Here is a 20,285-nt window from a genome sequence, read left to right as displayed (position 1 = left end):
GATTTACCTAACACCATTTCTGCATTTGTACACTGGAGAGATACATATGCAAGATCAAACGTTGGGTGGCGCCAGAGAGCAAGGAAAAGGAAGCTTCGGGAGAGAGCGAGAGAGAGAGAGAGAGAGAGAGGGGGGAGAAAAGCGGAGCCAGGCGACTCTCAGGTTGTGTGTGTATGTGTGTGTGTGTGTGTGTGCGCGTGTGTGTGTGTCTCCCTTTCGAATTCCACTGTGTCTCCAGCCGTGTGAATGGATAAGCGTGTGTGCGTGTGCCTGTGACCATGTGAGCCACCTGTCAGGGCAGGGATGCTACCAGGAAAACTCCCTCGTTGGAAGGAGCAACTCTCTCGACTCCAGAGTCGCCTGGACCCTTGAACGCATCACTTCAACTTCAACCGGTGCGCACGGAACAAAGTGGAAAGCGCTCGCCGTCATCAGGCAGGGCTGCCGAGGGGCGAGAGAAGATTATAGACGGCCGGGATTGGGAGAAAAAAACAGCTCTCCCCCTTTTGGAAGATTATAGGCTTGAGCACATGTGAAGGACATATACCGAAGAGGATTAGGTCATGTGCACTCCTGCCTTGTCATCTTTGCCTGTTCTTGTTCTCTGAACATTTGCGCAATGACCTTTGGCGCACTTGTAACACAGCGGACGCGCCTTTGAGGTAAGACTGCATTTTTCTGAGAAGACAAATGATAAATATCTCATGCATTGCATTATTTTTGCCTGACATAGAACGTGTTTTTGTTCATGCTTTATTAGAAAGGTCAAAACACTTGTTAAAACAGTTAAAAAAAAAAAAAAAAGAAAGCATTCTGCCTACCCTCGGATAGTTACACGGCTATTACCCACGCCACATGTTCCATCAAGTGTCCCGGGGAGGCATCACTTCCCGGAGCACCGGAGGCTGAAAGCAATTTGCAGGGCAAGCTCGGAATTTAAGGGTGATCGATACTTGCGAAGGTGCGTTCAAGTGTTCATAAAAAAAGAGGGAGAAGACACAAATGTTAACCTGCTCTCATCAAGGCATAGAAATGGGATGTAACAAGCAAAAGGCACCAGCCATGACATACTTTATACTTGGAATAAGTTCACCCTTTTATTTTTTTTAATTAAAAGTTGCATAGCTTGTGACACAACAGTTAAATACAGCTGAATTGTACTTAATATGTACTGCACATAATTGAAAACAGATTTAGTCTACTGTTACATTGTGCTGTTTGAGTAGTAACAACGTGCCTGACTGTAGGAAAAATTGCTTAAAAACAAAACATAGCAATTTCAAAATGTTGTCAGTGATTCGTGGCATACCACTAGAGGGACCTTGTTTGCTACCAGTGCTACATATACCGCAGTTGACAGTCACTCGTCTACCCCACACACAGACAGCATATTGAAAAATTCATGAGGTCATCTGCCAAAGAAAGTGGTGCTTTCTTAGAAAAAAACCAAAACAAAAACAAAAATAGTTGTGGCGTTAAAGTTAGAGTGCAAATGCTTTTAGGTCTGTCTGAACATCCCGAGTGCACTCAAAGTTCACCGTAGTAGTATTTAACGAGCATCAACTTTGCTTGGAGTTCACTGGTCCAGTAACACGAATCATAAACTTGTTTTTTGTTGAAACCCTCGTTGAAATTGACTTTGTAAGTGTTAGGTTGCCACAAGATGGCGACAAAGCAACTTAAAGCATCAACATCACACCTAAAATGTATACACTTGAACTAATTTTGTCATTGGTGTTTCTTAACCTCTTGTCCTCAACTGAAAAAAGGAGACCTCAGGGATGATATTAACTCTTGTGCAATATTTTGAAATTTTTCGGGTCATTTTCTTCCACATCATTCTCGCGGTATTGTGGCCAAGGGTCGGCACACTGTGTGATCACAAAGTGGTCATGACATGTTGAAATTTGACATGTTGTCACCATCTGGGTGAAATTTCAGCTCCCTAGTCTTTTCAATGCTTTCCCTTTGATGTGAAATGTCTTCGATGTAGAGATCAAAGGATTCGAGAAAATACCGCACAAAGGTTAAATTCGTTAATAATGCATACAATTTGTGACAGTGGTGGCGGTGGGGTGGAGTGTGGGTATGCAGGCCAATAACATCGATTTGTCATAAAATACGATCTTGCCCATATTTGGGCACATAAGGTCTCGCTAGACCGCATCAATAAGGAAATGACAAAGCGGTTTAAAAATTTGACTGGGGTAATTTCAGTCATAAAACTACAATACAGATGCACCTCTACTTACGAACATTGCTTTACAAACATTTAGGGCTACAAACAGAGTTGCCTGTTTGTCAGATTTTTGTATTTTCTGTGATAAACAAACCTTGCGCCCAGTGCGTTTTTCCCTCGCTGATAGTGCAGTGCAGCAGTGCCCAATAAAGCTCAGCTCTTTTGCATTGATATCGCAAAACAAAAGAGTAAAATGACCCAGGCAGGGCAGACACAATTACTTGGCAGTAACTAAGAGGGATGGGCCCAAGTGCAATGAAATACAGTACAGTACATGGGGAGAGTGCGACGCCTGCCTCTGTTATACTTAGGCAAAAAAATGTTGTGAGAGGCTAGTCAGTGTTTCAAAAATAAACTCGCAAGAAGTGCATGACACAAATGGTGAAAGTTCTTCCCGGAAGCATGGTATAGTGACAACGGTAAACTTGATCATCTTTTCCTGCCAGAGCAGCCCTCAACGTAAATAAGTGTTCCCCCCGGATTGGCGTTCTTTTTTTTTTGGCTTACTTTTTTATTCACAGTTAGGAAGAAATTCATATCATAAAGAGGAGCCCGAAACGTAACTCCTTTTTATGTAGTGGAGCGTCTGTACTTCTTAATCATACCCTACTATCTATTTTGTCGCTGATTTGTTCCACTTGAAAAATTTGTCAGAGTGAACTAGCAGTCAGACCCAATTTTTGCTCTTCTACTTTCGGCCAATTGTATTCCCAAATACCTGCCTTTCCTCGGTATTACCGCGTTCCGTAAAGTGACAGGAGCTTATCTAATAGGATGAAATTCCAAATACGGTTAGCGTATCTGCGCGTAACATCGCCTCGCCTTCCAATGAGTAAAGCCCCCATGATCCTGTTATCCTGTTCTTGAAGGATGTGTTTCACATACCCCCTCTTCTCTGATGTGGATTTAGCTGATGAGAACCCCGCTGAGCCGCATCAACAGGTTTCTTTTTTTTTTCGTTGGGGTGAACGCACGCTACACGTGTGCAGGGAATTCTTAAAAAGCTTTCTTTGCTGCAGGATGTGTCCATCAGTCAGGGGCCGGGCCGCCCCTTTCTACGGGCTCACGTTTGGGGAAATAAGAGACGAACAGCAGCTCGGTTCAGGCCAGTTGTGAAGGCGGCGTTGATATGCCGCTCACGTCCTGCTCCATAGGCAACCCGTTGTCACGGTTCTCGCAGTGGGATCAAGCCTGATCAACGTTCGCCTGAAAGGAACCGGGTGGCTAATTTATTGAATGTTAACATGCTATTGGAAATGGGTCTTGTATACAAATGTTGGGTCTCTAGAGCGAAGTGGGAAATTGAACAGCAAAGTGAATCTTTTGTAATTGCCTGTTCCTGCAAATGGGAGCTGTTCAGAATTTTGACGGATTACGCTGTCGTGATGCGGCTAGCTTGAGGATCTGCCATTTCCCTAGCAACAGACAGACAGGACCGAATCACCATGTGCAAAACGAAAAGCTAAGCCGAGCTGCAGTGTAGGGCTGCTACTAATGATTATTTTTTTAAAAAATGGATTGATCTGTTAATTGATAAATCTGACTAAAATATATATATATATATATATATATATATATATATATATATATATATATATATATATATATATATATATATATATATATACACTTACATACACTTACATACACTTACATACATGCATGGGTATGTGTGTAATTTAATGTCCTGACAGGAGCAGTACATTTTTCTTTTCAAATTAAGAGCAAACAAATTGCAAACATATATTAGCTGATTGGAAGTTGGCTTCTTTGCAATATGTTTCATGCGTTTATTTAGTTCATTTATATGCAGATGCACATTGTTGTTAGTGACACAATTTTACGACAGGCGATCCTGAAATAGAACGGATTATTTTACACTATCTTTTGGAGTTACTGAAAAAAAACATGCCTAGAAATACCACTGCAACTGGAGTTCCAAAGTTTTAAGGAATCAAACATGGATGGCACAATACACTGTTTTAAGTCACTACAATGTTATATGACAGTGAATATTCAAATGCTTATTTGCGGATTCACAAAGGCCAGAGGCATTTCTAATTATAAAAATAGTGCTTTGGTGCCGGGGTGAGCTTTAGCTTCAACTCAATCTCTGTTCACTATACACATTAGCTTTAGCAATATTAGCCTTTGCGAAAACATACAACTTATGTTTTAGACAGGTCGTCATAGTAACGGAACCCACACTACTTTTACTCCACAGGACTGGTTGATGTTACGTTTATTATTACCGTTACCAACTGACATACTTTGGAAGAAATTTTCTGTGAGAGCGTGAATGAACCTTTTACCAGCAGTGGGTGCTATCAGACATAGCTACAAAAATGCGCCCCCCAGCTTTGCATTAACAATTGCAACCAGATAGTATTATTTAAGCTATTATGCTAGTCAATACTGTTAAAGATCCGTGTTTGTTTTATAAAATATCAATACTGGCCAGTAATAGTTTGATCCAAGAAGTTGATGTGATTTAGTTACTATTTGTACACCACAACAGATTATTCGTGTTTTTTCACAATCAAGTTCAGCAGGCTGGTAACATCTCTCCGGTGTGACCTTCCGGCATCCTGATCCAAGCTGTTCTGCGGTTTTTTTTTTTTTTTTTCATGCTCTAAGCACCACCTTGAGTCGTTACGGGCGCCCCATGTGGCTCCTTCATTTTCACTGATTTGCGGCTGGGCCGAGAATTAAATGAGCTCTCCGAGCGGCTCGGGCGCATTCCCGATTTCAAAAGGTTCCTTTTTTTTTTTTTTTTTTTTCTCAATGGCATCAGGTGCAGTCGCGGCACACTGTGTGGCCGTTCAGCGTTCTCTTGAAGATTTATGGTCGGCCGAGTAGAAAGATTTATCTGTCCCGAGTGCATGAAATTGCAATGCTCTGCAGTATTGCGTCCAGGGCCGGCGTGGGTGACTGATTCGGCAAAGGGGCGGGGGGGTTGGGGGGGGCCCAAAAAAAATGTGGAGCTACGTTTCAGGTAGATGTGATCAAGGCTTTGTTTTTCTTTCTTTCCTCTCTTTTATCGAAAAAGGGAATAGAAATAAGCACAAAGGAGTAACCGCTGGGGAGCCACAAAGGAAATCCATCGGAGGAAGTCGTGCAAATAAGTTTTGAAGAGTCGCTCGCACTCGAGTGCAAAAGTTTACAAGTGGTTGCAGGAGGACGATTCCGACGAGGCTTGCCTTCCAAAACTTCGCTTAGAAGTCGTCGCTCATTTGCATTTCATTATTTTTGACTTCCCGCACTCCGGAATGAGAGACGAGGAAAGAATCCATATATCGGATACCGCGAGAGAGTATCTGGGCTCATCCTTCACTGCACTCGCAGCCCACTTAAAGGCGAGTGCAGGTGCGCCGTTTGTTTCCCCGCCGCCGCTGATGATCGTCCCCGTGTCTTCTTAAATTGACAAACATTGACAGAGGCAGGTCGTATCAACTTTCAAGTGCTTGTTGTCAGCCCTGTGTTCCTTCTTCACGACGGCGCTTGTTTGCACTCAGACAAAAATCATTTGGGAGATAAGGCACTTCGCTTCGTGGCGCCGCACTTCAAGTGGATTGAGCCTTGCGCCCGTTCCGCCCTGAGTAACTGATGCGCCGTTCGGTTCACTTCAAGCGGCCTGAAAGTCAAAGTAATTGTGTGACAAATAGAATATCAGCGTGTTGTTGTAACGCCTCGCAAACGGGTGGTAAATGTCTCCAGATTGCCCTATCTGCTATTTTCGTTTTCATTTTGAAGTTACCTATCTAATTAATTCATGATCTGTATTTTTGCTGTCAAAAATCTGCATAGTATCGGCCTATGATAAAGATTTATCGTATTAGCTCAGCTATGCCCTTTTGCATTTCATGTTAGCATTGAGTTAGCTAACTTTTGTTAGTTTAAATTACAGTGGGCCCCCGTGTTACGAGATTAATCCATTCCTCGGTTGGGCTCATAAGGCTAATTCACCGTATGGCGGGCAATCCACACCTATGTTAATTAGGTAATGTGTTTAGAACCCCAGGTAAAAACATCAAAATTGTACACACATTGAAAATCGGTACCACAATCGTATAGTAAGTGCCTCGTGTATATATTATACATGTATTCAATCAGAAAACATCATAAATGAAAAACATAGGATTTATTTACCTTTGAGTGGCGCTTGTTATGCCCATATTCCCTAGTAAGGGAAGCCTAGGCTAGGCTAGCTTCGTATTTCTTGATTATCTCCAGCTTCGTTTCCGTATAAATCATCTTCTTCTCTTTAATATCACTGGCAATCTTGGGACCCATGGCTAACCCATTCAACTTTGAATTAAGCAGTAAACTGTAACGACTCACAATAGAACAAAGCTTTACCATTCCGCCATTTTGAAACGAGTGAGCCCGACCAATAGCAACACCAGCATCTCCGTGAGGAGACTCTGACCAATAGCAGACCAGCATTGTAGTGATGCGTTGCATGGAGGCATTGACGGCAACAGAAAATAAGTGCAATTACCTAAAAACCCCTGCAAATGGAGACAAAACTTAAATACAGCCAACCCCCTAGGGACATAACAGTTGTTTTTGTCGCAAAGCGGGGACAATACCTTAGAGTACGGGAAAAACTCAGTACTCCACATCGCAGCATGAAAAAAAAACGTAAGCCAGGGACGCTGTAACCCGAGGGTCCACTGTACTTTGTATCAACAGTCTAGTGCAATATCCACTTTCTTGTCCATTGTATCTGGTTTGGATGAACAACCCTGTGTTTAGATACACAAATGTTGTTTATACATGCTGTTTTGCATTTTATTTTAGCGTTGAGTTAGCTAACGTTGATTGGTTCAACTTACCGGGTTTGGTTGAAAAATGAATCGGCAATTGTTTTCTTTTTCTAATGTTTTTTGTCTTCACAACAAAAGCTAATCTGGTGTTGCCACACCGCTCAACAGAAGTGAGCTTGGTGAGGGAGGGTCATTTGCATATAATATGACCACCGAATCAGATTAATTACTATAAAAAATATTTACAAAAACCCCCCGAAAAAACTTCTGTGTTCCAACAATGTACTCTTGCGAGCCCATAAAATTCCCTCCCACATAATGATGATGAATTGAAGGCAATTGGGAAACCGCAAACTGTGCTAATTGATCCCGTTCCTCATTTTCCTCACCGACCGTAAATGTCAAAACAGTCAATAAGATTGCAAGCCGGAGTTTCTCTTCAGCTCGGGTCGCTAATTCAAACTCCAAGCCGCCTTCGCCATAGCAAAGCTGGTCTGCGTGTAAGGAATCCGTGGCCTGCTCTCCGCCGAAGCATGAAGGGAGATGATTGCATATAGTGTAAGTTATCTCCGTGCGCCAATGCCGACAGTCTCCAAATGAATCAGGAGCCGACTGGCGGTGAATATTAAAAGGCGACGCTTTGTGGATGCAATGCTGATTTGTTCCATTCCTTCTCCTTGTCCTCTCTGCCTTGCTTTTTTTTTTCATTCCATACTACAATATGGCATGCACACAGATTTCATTTCTCAAACATTTGAGGACTCTTTACATTCTGGAACACCGTTGCTTTGAGAAATATGCATAGAGGAACAGCTTTTGGTGTCGCTCCGTTTGATAAAATGCAATGGAACTGCTGTAGTTGAAAGTAAGTTGCACAAAATTCAAATTCAAAACGTCACTTCAGCATATATGAATGATAGAGATGTATCATATGCGTTCAGTTTTATTTCTATGGTCTACGAAAGAATTGCTGAACAAAATATTGTATTAAAATAAACATGTCATTTAGCATTCAGCCAGCTTAAATTCCATTTTCAATTTTTAGTTCCTTTTAGTCCGTAAAGTGCATTTTTTAAAGTGCATTTCACTTGCATTTAAATTTAAGTACTGTATTTTCCGCACTATAAGGCGCATCCTCAATGACACATCTTAAAACTTTTTCCATATATAAGGCGCACCGGATTATAAGGCACACGCTCAATTAATGACATATTTGAAAACTTTTTCAATCACAATATAGTAATACTCAAAGTAACAACAATAACTCAAATAATAACTCTAAACACTCAATAGCATAACTCAATGTCAATATGAGCAACCTTGTTCAACTGTAAACACACAAAAAACTGGTAAAACTTACCTTATCCGTTCATTCCCCATCTACGAATCCCAATCTCAATATTGATCCATATATAAGGCGCACCTGATTATAAGGCGCACCATGAGCTTTAAAAAAAAAAAAATCAAGGCTTTTAGGTGCGCCTTATAGTGCGGAAAATACGGTACTTTACGTATTAAAGTGACAGTGTGGACACTATGTAAAGGTGTAAAGTTTTTTAGTTTTAAGTGTTAAATTATGGGAACACCGTGATTATTTGCGATGGTAAAAATGCTGGCCCATTTAATGTGAATATTTGAAATGAGTTTGCATGTCATTAAAGTGGGAGGGAGGCCCTTTGGCAGATTATTTCCTTAATTTGTCTGTCTTTGGAGATTCCAATGCATAGTACAGTATTATTATTTCCATTGTCCCCAGATGTCCAAAAGCTCCCATGGTAGATTTGAATATTGGACAGATACGGCCATGACCTCAATGCAAAGTGGACCCGAGCTGATGTTTAGCTAAATTGAATCAATAAATGCATATAAATTCTTCTGAAGACTGCAGCTGCAAGCTTGGCCTCTGGGTAATGTCCATCTAATGAGCAGGAGCACATTTAAGTCCCCTCTCACAGGTGGAGGAATCATTTTGATTGTTTAACCCACAAACAGGGTCAAAGTTATGAAGGGACTTGGGGGGTTGCATTCATGTATGGCAAGCTGTGTGGCATACAGTAAATATTTGCTTATGAATTTTATGAAAGCAAATGCTGCCCAGCATAATCATGTGAATTAACATACAATGATGATGGGACCGTAGGAAAACATATTTACATACAGATTAGGAAACGTTTGCTCATTTGGTTTAATCGGATGAGTTGACTGAATGGATTGATTTTCCTTGACCTTGTTTGTCATGACTTCATACCAAATAACCAAAGAGATTTCTCCTTGTATTATAGAAATGTGATCTATTTTTTCAAATATTTTCAAGTTAGTTATTAATGGATGCGTTTTAAACATTTAAATGACATTTTCAAGATTCAAGAGTTTTATTGTCATATGCATAGTAACACAACACAATGAAATTCTTATTCTGTTGACTTCCCCAAGCAAACTTACATTCCACAAGATAGAGCAAATAATAAAGTAGGCAATAAAAACAGTGATAGAGATTTTGCATTATTTGCATTTAACGCAAGTTTTATTTTTCAAAATATACATTGCCTATTAAATATGCAATGTAGAAACATATTTTAATAACATAAGTAATTCATAATTAAAATGTATATGGTATATATTTTTAAAGATTAATTGAAGGAAGTTTTCATTTGTAGCGTGGTATTTTTGCTGAAAGTTGTATAGATGTAATGTAGATAAGTCTTCATGGAATATTTTCTTTAACTTAAAATCCTAATGTATTATTATTTTTGCAAATGAAATATATATATATATATATATATATATATATATATATATATATATATATATATATATATATATATATATATATATAATATTTTCTCACGATTTAACAGTAATTGTTTTAAATATCTTCAAGCCATGGTTTTTAATATTGTTAAGAGTGGATTTTGAAATCGTTTTTGAATCATTTGAAATGATCTTTTCGAGTGCTGTGGTAATGTAATCAAATAATTCATTAGTTTAATTGGGTATCTCAAAAAATAGACTAGGCATGGGATTTTATTATTTTTGAATTTCACTTATAGTAAAATACAATATACTGCAATTTAATGTGCCAAAAAAAAATCTTTTAATGGGTAGTGATTTCATTTTGTCACAGTGTTTAGTGGATCTGCCTCGGCTTTCCATTTCGGATATTAGGCCATGTTTGAATATTTAAAAGTCTGCCATTGTAACATCTGTTCTGGCAGGCTGACATATTCATCATATTTGGTGTAGAACAAAAGGCAACTTATTAATCACATGAGTTATTTAGTGGCCGAGAGAAATCTCAAACAACGGAAAAGGGAAAGTGGGACAATATTGTACGAGTGAAACATTCTTGGTTCTTCTGCGGGGAATATTACTCAATGTACTTTGGAGTTTGGAGTGATATTAGGAATTCGGTTTTGTGAATGTGAAGTGTGCTGTTCCAAAGGAGCTCGTGAGGAGTCAAAAAAGGGGCTTTAGAGATTCAATCTGGGGATCAGAATAGAGCTGACACATCACATTTTTTTTATGATTATTTTAAATTCAAGGACACATATCCTCCTGAGACCCAGTCTATTCATTTGTGTCACAAAAAGTTATTTGCATCCCACCCAAATATGAAGGAAAGGCCAGGCTGTCCTCTACAAAGCACACTAGGACTTAGTAGGGTAGTTTAAATAAATCAAATTATACAGTGCAACAACAAATGTTTGCTCAGGAGGAGATTTGACCTCCTATGTGGTATTTTGACAATTTTGGGCCATTTTCTTCAACTAACTCTGTGTTTCTCAAATAGTGGGGCGGGCGACAAGCATTGTAGTGACACGTTGCATGGAGGCATTGACAGAAAATAAGTGCAATTACTAAAAACAACATAAATACAACCAAGCCCCTAGGGTCATGACGGTTGTTTTTGACGCAAAACCGGGAAAATACCATAAAGGGGGGACGAAAAAACAGTATTCCACATCGCAACATGAAAAAAATGTAAGCCAGGGACGCTGTAACACGGGGGTCCACTGTATATTCTAATACATACTGTATCAGTGCAGTACATATTGTTTTTTGTGTTGCAAAAAAAGCTGAAGCTAAAGTTGAAGGAGAAAACATGGTGCAGTGGCTGCAAAAAAAAAAAAAAAATCAAGTATCATATAGTGTATGATACCTTCGGCTTTATTGGGTTAAATGGGAAATTGTTTGACCTCAGGGGTGTCTGACTGTTAGTCCACAAGAACCTTTTGAAGATCAACAAACGTCAGGTTTCTTTTCAACTCATCTACTCTGGAGATTCCCCCCAGTCGCGATTTATCAGCTTGTGTATGTGTGTGTGCTTTCCTGAGATGAGGTTTACCAAACAAGCAGTTCCCCCCGCGGACGTGTGATGCAAGGGCGCCGTTTGACCCGCAATCGGCGCTGGGAAAACTTATGGAGAGATTGCACAAGTTGTACTTTATTTTTGCACCTTTTTTTCTACTTCTTCAACTTCAGCTGTCACTTTGTCTGCTTTGAAATTGCTTCACTGCTAGAACGCCAGGAACCTTTTTTTCCACCCAAGTTTTGAAAGATAAACACTGCATTGTGTTAAAAAAAAAAAAAAAAAACCGGGGATGTCAATCAAGAAACACAGGATAGGATGAGGCTGAACCCGGCAAAACGCTCTTTGTTTTGAAGATTTACAGTAACACTAAACATATAAAAGGAGAATTACATTTTGTGTATTCCCAACAAAACTACTTTCTGTTAGCTTAATACTTCCACACCATAGGTGGGTTTTTGAATACCATCGGAAGTCACATAAATAACAACAGTTATATGTATCTTATGTGAAAAATGACCGAAGTTTACAGTTCCGCTTAAAGTACCTGTGAAACTCGTTTGTCTTTGTGTCTGCATGACTGTGTTATACTGCCCCTGGTGGTCGAGTTGCACCCACTTAAAGAAGCAAACTGTATAGTGCTTCACATTCTGTATAATTATACATTACAAATACGATGTTCTAAAGTGAAATTTATCGAAAAATAAAACGCTTATCGATACGATTACATATTCAGTTGCAAAGTGTTTATTTCCTGAAATGAGTTGCACACTACCTCTAATTTGCTATTTAGAAAACCATTCATTTTTAAGAGTTTCTGCTGTTATTAGCAAATCTAGTTTGATACTTTTTGATGGTGTGAAAGGAACCCTTATATTTTCAATTTAAGAGCAAATTAATTGGAACACAAATCAACTTATTGTTCAGTTGTGTTATAGTGACACTCTATCAGGGCCCGCTTCTTAAAGGCACGGGTATGTCACCACCTACTACAATATGGAGAATATTTTCGATAACATCGGTTCTCAAATTGTGGCGCTTGTTTCCAGGAGGTACGTGAAGACACTTCAGGAAGTACATTACATTTTCACAAAGTTTCTGTGGGTATCAGCCATCTTAATTTAATGCTTCTTAATGCCGTGACAGGAACAGCAGATTTCAAATTAAGAGCAAATCAATTGGAACATGAAACAACTTATTTTTGCGTCATAGTGACCACTTTGCAAATACATAGTTTGTAGATTGCATCCAGATTGTCTAATTAGTAACATAATTTTTTGGCAGATGAAGCGGAAATAAAACAAGTGATGTAAAATGATCTATCTCAGGAAGTTCTGAATAAAAATGGTTAAACATTCTAATTCCATTTGGTTATATATTTACCGGCTGTTACAGTACTTGGCCGAAAAATCACCGACCGAATATTGAAAACCCCAGATTCAAAGCCCCACCCCCGACCCCCAAGCTGTAAATCACGAAATACAGTTTTTTCTCTCTTTGTGATAGTCAAGTATACGTCTGAGATGCGTTAGCCTTATTTTGACACTTTATATCAAATATTTCATTAATCCCACCGAGCAAAGGAGCCCGGGAAGTGTGTTTGAACATGACAGGCTCAAAGCGGGTTGAGGAGGGGATGGGACTTTTAATAAAGAGGACAAGGTTTTCGCTTGGAGGAGGGGGCAATGAAGTGAGGGAATTACTTGTCGCTTTGAAGTTCATTTGAGAAGCGCAATTAAATGGAGAAAGCCCCGTTTTTTTCTGACCACTTGTTTTGCTGGGAATATTCGTTTTGCACAGGAAATATTTTAAAAAAAAACAACAAAAAAATGCTTTTTCCTGGATGGGAAACATCTTATTTACTGCACTGATTTTATTGGACATAAATGTGTTTTTATTTCTATTTTGTAATAGACATTCATCAAATTTTCTATTTCATTGGTTTGCTTACGTTAAGATTGCGGCGTAGCGAAAAAAAAAAAAAAAAACTCTTTCATATTCCTTTGGTAGGCATGGCAACCGCAGAAGGTCCAATGTTACGGAATAACAGTCAAAGTAGCAATCTTTCAATTGCGAGACGCCCACTGGCACTTAGCCAAAAGAAATGTTGAAGTAAAGGGCAAGGACCCCCCCCCCCCCCCCGCCCAACCGACCGAAAAAATGACCACTTCACATAACAGCATGCTGAAGCGTTGGCCAATTCAGGAGATTTCTTTAGAGGGGCCGAGCAGGAAAATGGAAGAGTCTTATTATACTGTAATCAAACTTGGCCCTCAAAAATATTTGAGGTTGAAGTTAGGAGTTGACAGTTTTGAGAAGTGGTAATCGCAGGTCTTTTTTTGCTTGGTGGCAAATGCGTAATGTGTACCATAAATTTGAGACTATAAACTGCTACTTTTTGCACAGCCAATGTTTTTTCAGTCGACAGCAAGCAAAAATGTGATTTGAAAAGTATTAATTTTGAAAATACATTTAATCATGAATGCTTATCTTTTGACTTCGGAAAATGGCGAAACAAGTTTAGCATTTCTTTAATTAGGAATATATTTTATATATTAAGATAAAAGGGGTGCAATTTGAGATTACCGTATTTTTCACACTATAAGGAGCAGCGGATTATAAAACGCACCCTCAATTAATGACATATTTTAAAACCTTTTCCATATATAAGGCGCACCGGATTATAAGGCGCACCCTCAATGACATATTTGAAAACTTTTTCAATCACGATATAGTAATACTCAAAGTAATAACAATAATAACTCAAATAATAACTCTCAATAGCATAATAACTCAATGTCAATATGAGCAAACTTGTTCAACTGTAAACACACAAAAGAAACAGGTAAAGCTTACCTTATCACTTCATTCCCCATCTACCAATCCCAATCTCAATATTGATCCATATATAAGACGCGCCTGATTATAAGGCGCACCATCAACTTTTGAAAAAAATTAAGGCTTTTAGGTGTGCCTTATAGTGTGGATACTACAGTACTTTAGTAATTGATTAATTGTTAATCCATTCATTTTTCGACTGCAATTAACTGATACATCTTTCAAATTGATAATGCAATTTTTTTATAATTTTGATTAAAGCAAGATAATCAGTCCCCCTTCCCTACCAAAAAAAAAAAAAAAATGTTAGCTGTGGATGAAGTGATTACCCTAGGACCCCGATGATAATCAACCACATGCTGCTTCACCATATCACAAAACTAGTCGCACACACACTTATTTATAGACATTTTTCAGCATGTTCTGGTCCATTTCTAAAGTGTTTATTTCAAATCAAAGCAAATCAAACATTGAGCAGGTAGAACATGACCAATAGCATGTCTCTCTCATATGTATAACAATAGCAATTTCCCCCTTTACTTTCACTTGCACTGTCCCAATTTCCTTCCCGCTAACATTCACTACGGGGGTCTCGATACATTCCGTCCTATTTCACAGTGCATTTATTCGCCCGCGGCGGGCCGCTCGGAGTGAGAAAATGGTTAATTCACCTGCCGTTCCCCTGTGACGGTTATCAGTTTGCGAGTGCCGGCAGTTTACACGAGAAGTTTGTAAGCACGGATGAAGTGAAGGACTGTAAAGCTCAAACTTTGGACGTACAGAAGCAGACCTACAAAAGCGACAGTCAGTGTACAGTATTTTCCGCAATTTAAGGCGCACATAAAAAAACCTTAATTTTTTTGAAAAAGCTAATGGTGCGCCTTATAATCAGGTGCGCCTTATATATGGATCAATATTGAGATTGGGATTCGTAAATGGGGAATGAACCGATAAAGTAATCTTTACCTGTTTCTTGGTGTGTTGACAGTTGAACAATGTTGGTCATATTGACATTGAGTTATTATGCTATTGAGAGTTTAGAGTTATTATTTGAGTTATTGTGATTACTTTGAGTATTACTATATTGTGATTGAAGTTTTCAAATATGTCATTAATTTAGGGTGCGCCTTATATATGGAAAAGGTTTTAAAATATGTCTAATTGAGAGTGCGCCTTATAATCCGGTGTGCCGTATATATGGAAAAGGTTTTAAAAAATGTCATTAATTGAGGGTGCGCCCTATAATCCGGTGCGCCTTATAGTATGGAAAAGGTTTTAAAATGTCATTAATTGAGGGTGTGCCTTATAATCCCGTGCGCCTTATATATGGAAAACGTTTTAAAATATGTCATTAATTGAGGGTGCGCTTTGTAATCCGGTGTACCTTATAAATGGAAAAAGTTTTAAAATATGTAATTGATTGAAGGTGCTCCTTATAATTCGGTGCACCTTATATATGGAAAAAGTTTTAAAAATATGTCTAATTGAGGGTGCGTCTTATAATCCAGTGCGCCTTATATATGGAAAAGGTTTAAAAATATGTCATTAATTGAGGGTGCGCCTTATACTCCGGTGCACCTCATAGTGCGGAAAATCTGGGATATAAAGTATTACATTAGATTTGTTTTTATGCTTGCAAGAATAATGGTTGGGAAACAAAAGTCACTCATGCTCTGAAGTGGACAGTGATTGGCTGTCATTGTATTTGGCATAACCTGATAGGTTCCTGTTGTTGGTGGGAGGGCAAGTTAAGGAACAGAAGGAAGACATGAAAATGGAAGAGCATACGAGAGTTGGCAGTTCGACGTATGGTCAATTTGAAAAACTCTGGAAAAGTAGAGTGAAATGAGTTTGTAAGAAGGCGTTAGAAGCTCAAGTTTAGGCTACCGCATAAATGCAAAGCAGCCAGTTGTGACTGCTAATGATAGCAACAAAGACGCAAATACACTGAGCCATTGCAAAGCTTTTTTGTCAAACAAAAAAACCCTTGTCTTCGATGGACAGGATGCCAATAACGCCACATATTACACATGGGAACAAAAAAAACTGCCACTAACTGTTGCTCTCATTTCCACTTGTCATGTTTATTGGATGTAGCCTTAAGCTAAGAAACACAATCTTGGCACTGACCGAACAATGTTATGCCAGACTTGTTTGCATTTGTAAGGTTGCCAATAAATTAGTTTGTTCTTCGCTATAGCCTCTATCAACAGATTGAATGTGCACTGGGTCAAAATTGCATCTGACAGTGTAAAGCGACGCCGCAAAGGTTTTGTAATCATTTTCATGAAAATCGCAATGCAATATTTTTCTTTCTGGCTCCTCCACTCCTTTTCAAAATGCACACCAAATGCTTTTGTCAATGTATAGTAATTCTACACACCCAATATAGATATGTCGCTATTTTTCAGTACAATGGCTGCCAAGTTTAATGTCATCCTCATGAAATATTTTTCTTTTTCAGTATTGTTGTAGAGAAATAGCAGACAAATATTGATATTTTAGGGAGAGGCATCTGATCTTTTTCCAGAAGTGAATCTGGGCCAGCTTTGGCTTGGACTATCAATTCTTCAAATGAGAAATCCACATTCTCTTGGCATAGCGGAATGTTGGAATAATGATGAAGCTCCACATTATCGCAAGTCTTGTGTGCAGTCTTGTGATTAGCGAGATTCGTGAAATGCCAAATTTTCCGGAAGGGTAGCTAAGGCCGATAATTATAATATTTCAAATAAACAATTCAGTATCTATGAAAATGCATTTTCTTCTTAGGAAAGTACAGCATTGATTGTTTTTGGTTGAAAGTTTACGGTGACATTAATTCCTGAGTGTCCGTGAATTTTTCACTAGCCTGGCCTTATTATCGCCCAACTTGTGCTGACTTTGAAAGGCTCATAACATCGTAAAATATAAATATTTATATGTCCATCCATCCATTTTCTAGAGCTGCTTATTTATCCTCAAAATGTTCAGTACATCAGCCCTGTGCATACAAATATATAAAACATTGGGGGGGGGGGGGGGCACCTATGCTCCCTTTATGTACAAAAATGGTAAAAATCTGACAAAAGAAAAAGTAACTATTTATGTATTTATGAAATTGAAATAGTAATATTTATGATGTCATAATGAAAGTATGATGACTTTTGCGGACTTTTGCATTTTGGGAGTCCAGGCTAAGCCAATCATCGAAGTCATAGAAAAGCATACAAATGTCATACGTTGGCTGCTAGTGTCACCCGGTGGTTTTGGGTTTTCAACACAAAAATTTCAATTGTGCCCCTTTGCAACATGCTGTTGTAAGGATGATTAAAATGGGGGGGAAACGCGTGATTAAACATCGGGTTTTAAATTTGTCCAAAATTAACAATATTTCCAATTTGAATGGCAGTAAATGAGCTCGACATGGGCTACATTTGAGACCTATAGGGTGTACCTCTTGACCTCCTGTTTGCAAGCATTTAGAAGGGACATATATATATATATATATATATATATATATATATATATATATATATATATATATATATATATGTGTATGTATATATATTTGTATTAGTGTAGCTTAATTGTGACTGTCTTATTCTCTTTCCTTATCAGTTTTGTTGTAGATCATACTGTATAATACTTACTATTATATTTCCATTTTGTATTCCAAATTGTATTCATGCTGTGATAATGTAACTGAATAGATCAGTTGTGTCAAACATTTTAGCTTGTGGGCAACATGGGGGAAAATCTATAGAAAAAAAAAAAATCAGCTCATCTTTATACTTTACAAAATCATCTCGCGAGCTGGATTAAACCAGTTTGGTTTGATTAAACCAGAACAGGCCCGCGGGTCTTACCTTTGACACCACCGATTGAGTTGGATGATTTTTGATGCCAATAGTTGAGTTTTCTTGGCTCCATTCCCTCTGATCACTCTGCGCCTGGTCTTCTTTTTTTTTTTTCCTGATTGTTATTCATAGCTACGTCTCACTGGCCCTGCCAGCCTCCTCCGTGTCCATCACTCAGTGCCTTACCTCTCCGCTATGTCCTTGCATCTCCCACCTGTGTCTTATCCATGCAAATACTCCGAGTGTGCCCTCCGCTTCCGCTCAGTCATTTATCGTTAATCCTTTGTTGGCTTTCCAGCAGTGACTCAGCCGGTCAACTTGCCTGCTTGTCGGCGTCTGGTGCACTTCAGGCCAGCCTTGCCCGTGTCACCACTTTAATTAGTTTGACGCTTTTGTTTCTTTGTTTAATTGGTCATAAGTGGCTCATAGGTTCCTGCCTGTCTGCTGCTCTATTTTGTGTTTGGGGTCCACTTGTGCCTCATGCCAGACGCTGGCTTTAACTCTACAAAATGATGCTGTTAAATGAGATTATAATATATTTTTGGCAGAATGACAGGGGTGGGGAAAATATTCTTCCAAGACCAATTTTTATCAAGGGATTCCAATGGCGAAAACAACGAATTACAGCAATACTATAAAGTACCGTATTTTCCGCATTATAAGGCGCACCTAAAAGCCTTAATTAAAAAAACAAAAAACAAAAAAAACAACTGATGGTGTGCCTTATAATCGGACGCACCTTATATATGGATAAATATTGAGATTGGGATTCGTATATGGGGAATGAACTGATAAAGTAAGCTTTACTTGTTTCTTTTGTGTGTTTACAGTTGAACAAGGTTGCTCATATTGACATTGAGTTATGATGCTGTTGAGAGTTGAGAGTGATTATTTGAGTTATTATTGTTATTACTTTGAGTATTACTATATCGTGATTGAAAAAGTTTTCAAATATGTCATTAATTGAGTGTGCGCCTTATAATCCGGTGCGCCTTGTATATGGAAAAAGTTTTCAAATGTCATTAATTCAGGGTGCGCCTTATCTGTTGCGACTTATAGTGTGGAAAATACGGTATGTCTGAACCAATTTGAAAACGTTTGAATTTACTTACTTAATTTTATACTATACTTAATTTTTACTTAATTTACTTATAAATATGTTCAAATGTACACATAAATACATATAACATATTTGTAAAAATGTGTAAAAAAATGATTTTCTTGTGAAATTGCTAGTCAAAAATGTTTACTCTTCCATATTTTTTTTAACAACGTAATTCTCTTTATTTAAATACAATTGCAAACCCACATTTATTCTTTTTTTTGGAGTGACTTGGAAATTTTAGCAGATTCACCGTATCTGGGAGTATAATTTATCTGTCTGTATTTGTTGTAAGATTTTTTTTCTCCCATGACGTAATGTTTATTTTTAATGTTATGTACGCATTTTTACGATTCGCACCGAGCCGGGTGACATTTGAAGCTCAGCTACTACGGTATTTCCTGCCTAAAACTTTAATGAGACCTGCCAGTCTCCGCATACATGAACTATTCATTAGTGAGTTACTTATTAGCCTGATGCGTCATTCACCAGAAGCAGCTACTCTTTATTAATTAATTCAGCGCGCAGCCTTACATTGTGACCTGTTCGGACCAGGGGTGGCATCCATTAAAGTGGCGACATCCCTTATTATTAACACGTGTGGCGGCTGATGGGCTTTAATGGTCAGTAAAAGCCATTGAGACACTTAACTAGCGAGAAAACGGCCGCATTCCAACTCCTGAGAAGTGAGCGTGGCTCGGGCAAATGAGACGGCGCCGCAAGAGAGGGGCCGCGGCCATCTTCCCATTTAGTACGGATAATTACTAGTAAGGCTATTAAACCCCCAAAGTCAAAGTAGAAAAAAAAGAGTATTGCAATCCATTGAGCTTTATCTTATCTCTCGCCTAGCGGCGATGATCAATGGTGGCCGTTTTCCAGTTTGGCGCGAACATCTCCATGGAGGTGCTTTTATGCGAGGGTTCTCCTAACATTTAGTATGCTAGCTTCCAAAAGTAATTAGCAGTCTTATATAAGGTATGCGAAAAGGATGCGTGAATACATTTGCAAGTATCTTAACAAAAAAATAACTGGCGATGCAGGGAAATCTTGGTATGTCTAAAAAAAACATGTATTTATGTATTAAATGTTATTTCCTCATTAAATGGGATAGTCCACTTATTTTGCAATTATCAGCTGGAACAATATAATTTTTTTTCTATAGCGAATTTGACTGCATTATTTTTCCATG

General features: G+C 38.6%; 1 protein-coding gene across 2 annotated transcripts in view; it reads left to right on the top strand.

The window, feature by feature from the left end:
* Nucleotides 1-207: 207 nt before the first annotated feature.
* LOC148419908 (protocadherin-15-like) overlaps nucleotides 208-20,285 on the top strand; it is a 226,850-nt gene continuing 206,772 nt past the window's right edge. For both annotated transcript variants that reach the window (XM_088421421.1, XM_088421419.1), the window contains exon 1: nucleotides 208-662. The gene's annotated coding sequence lies outside the window, so the exon portion shown is untranslated. The remainder of the gene's footprint in view (nucleotides 663-20,285) is intronic.

The sequence above is a fragment of the Hippichthys cyanospilos genome, chromosome 8, assembly GCF_059441005.1.
Source record: "Hippichthys cyanospilos isolate Australia breed blue-spotted pipefish chromosome 8, RoL_Hcya_1.0, whole genome shotgun sequence".
In the NCBI taxonomy this organism is placed as follows: domain Eukaryota; kingdom Metazoa; phylum Chordata; class Actinopteri; order Syngnathiformes; family Syngnathidae; genus Hippichthys; species Hippichthys cyanospilos.
The sequence above is the reverse complement of the archived record's forward strand: the minus strand, read 5'-3'. Positions and strand labels throughout refer to the sequence as shown.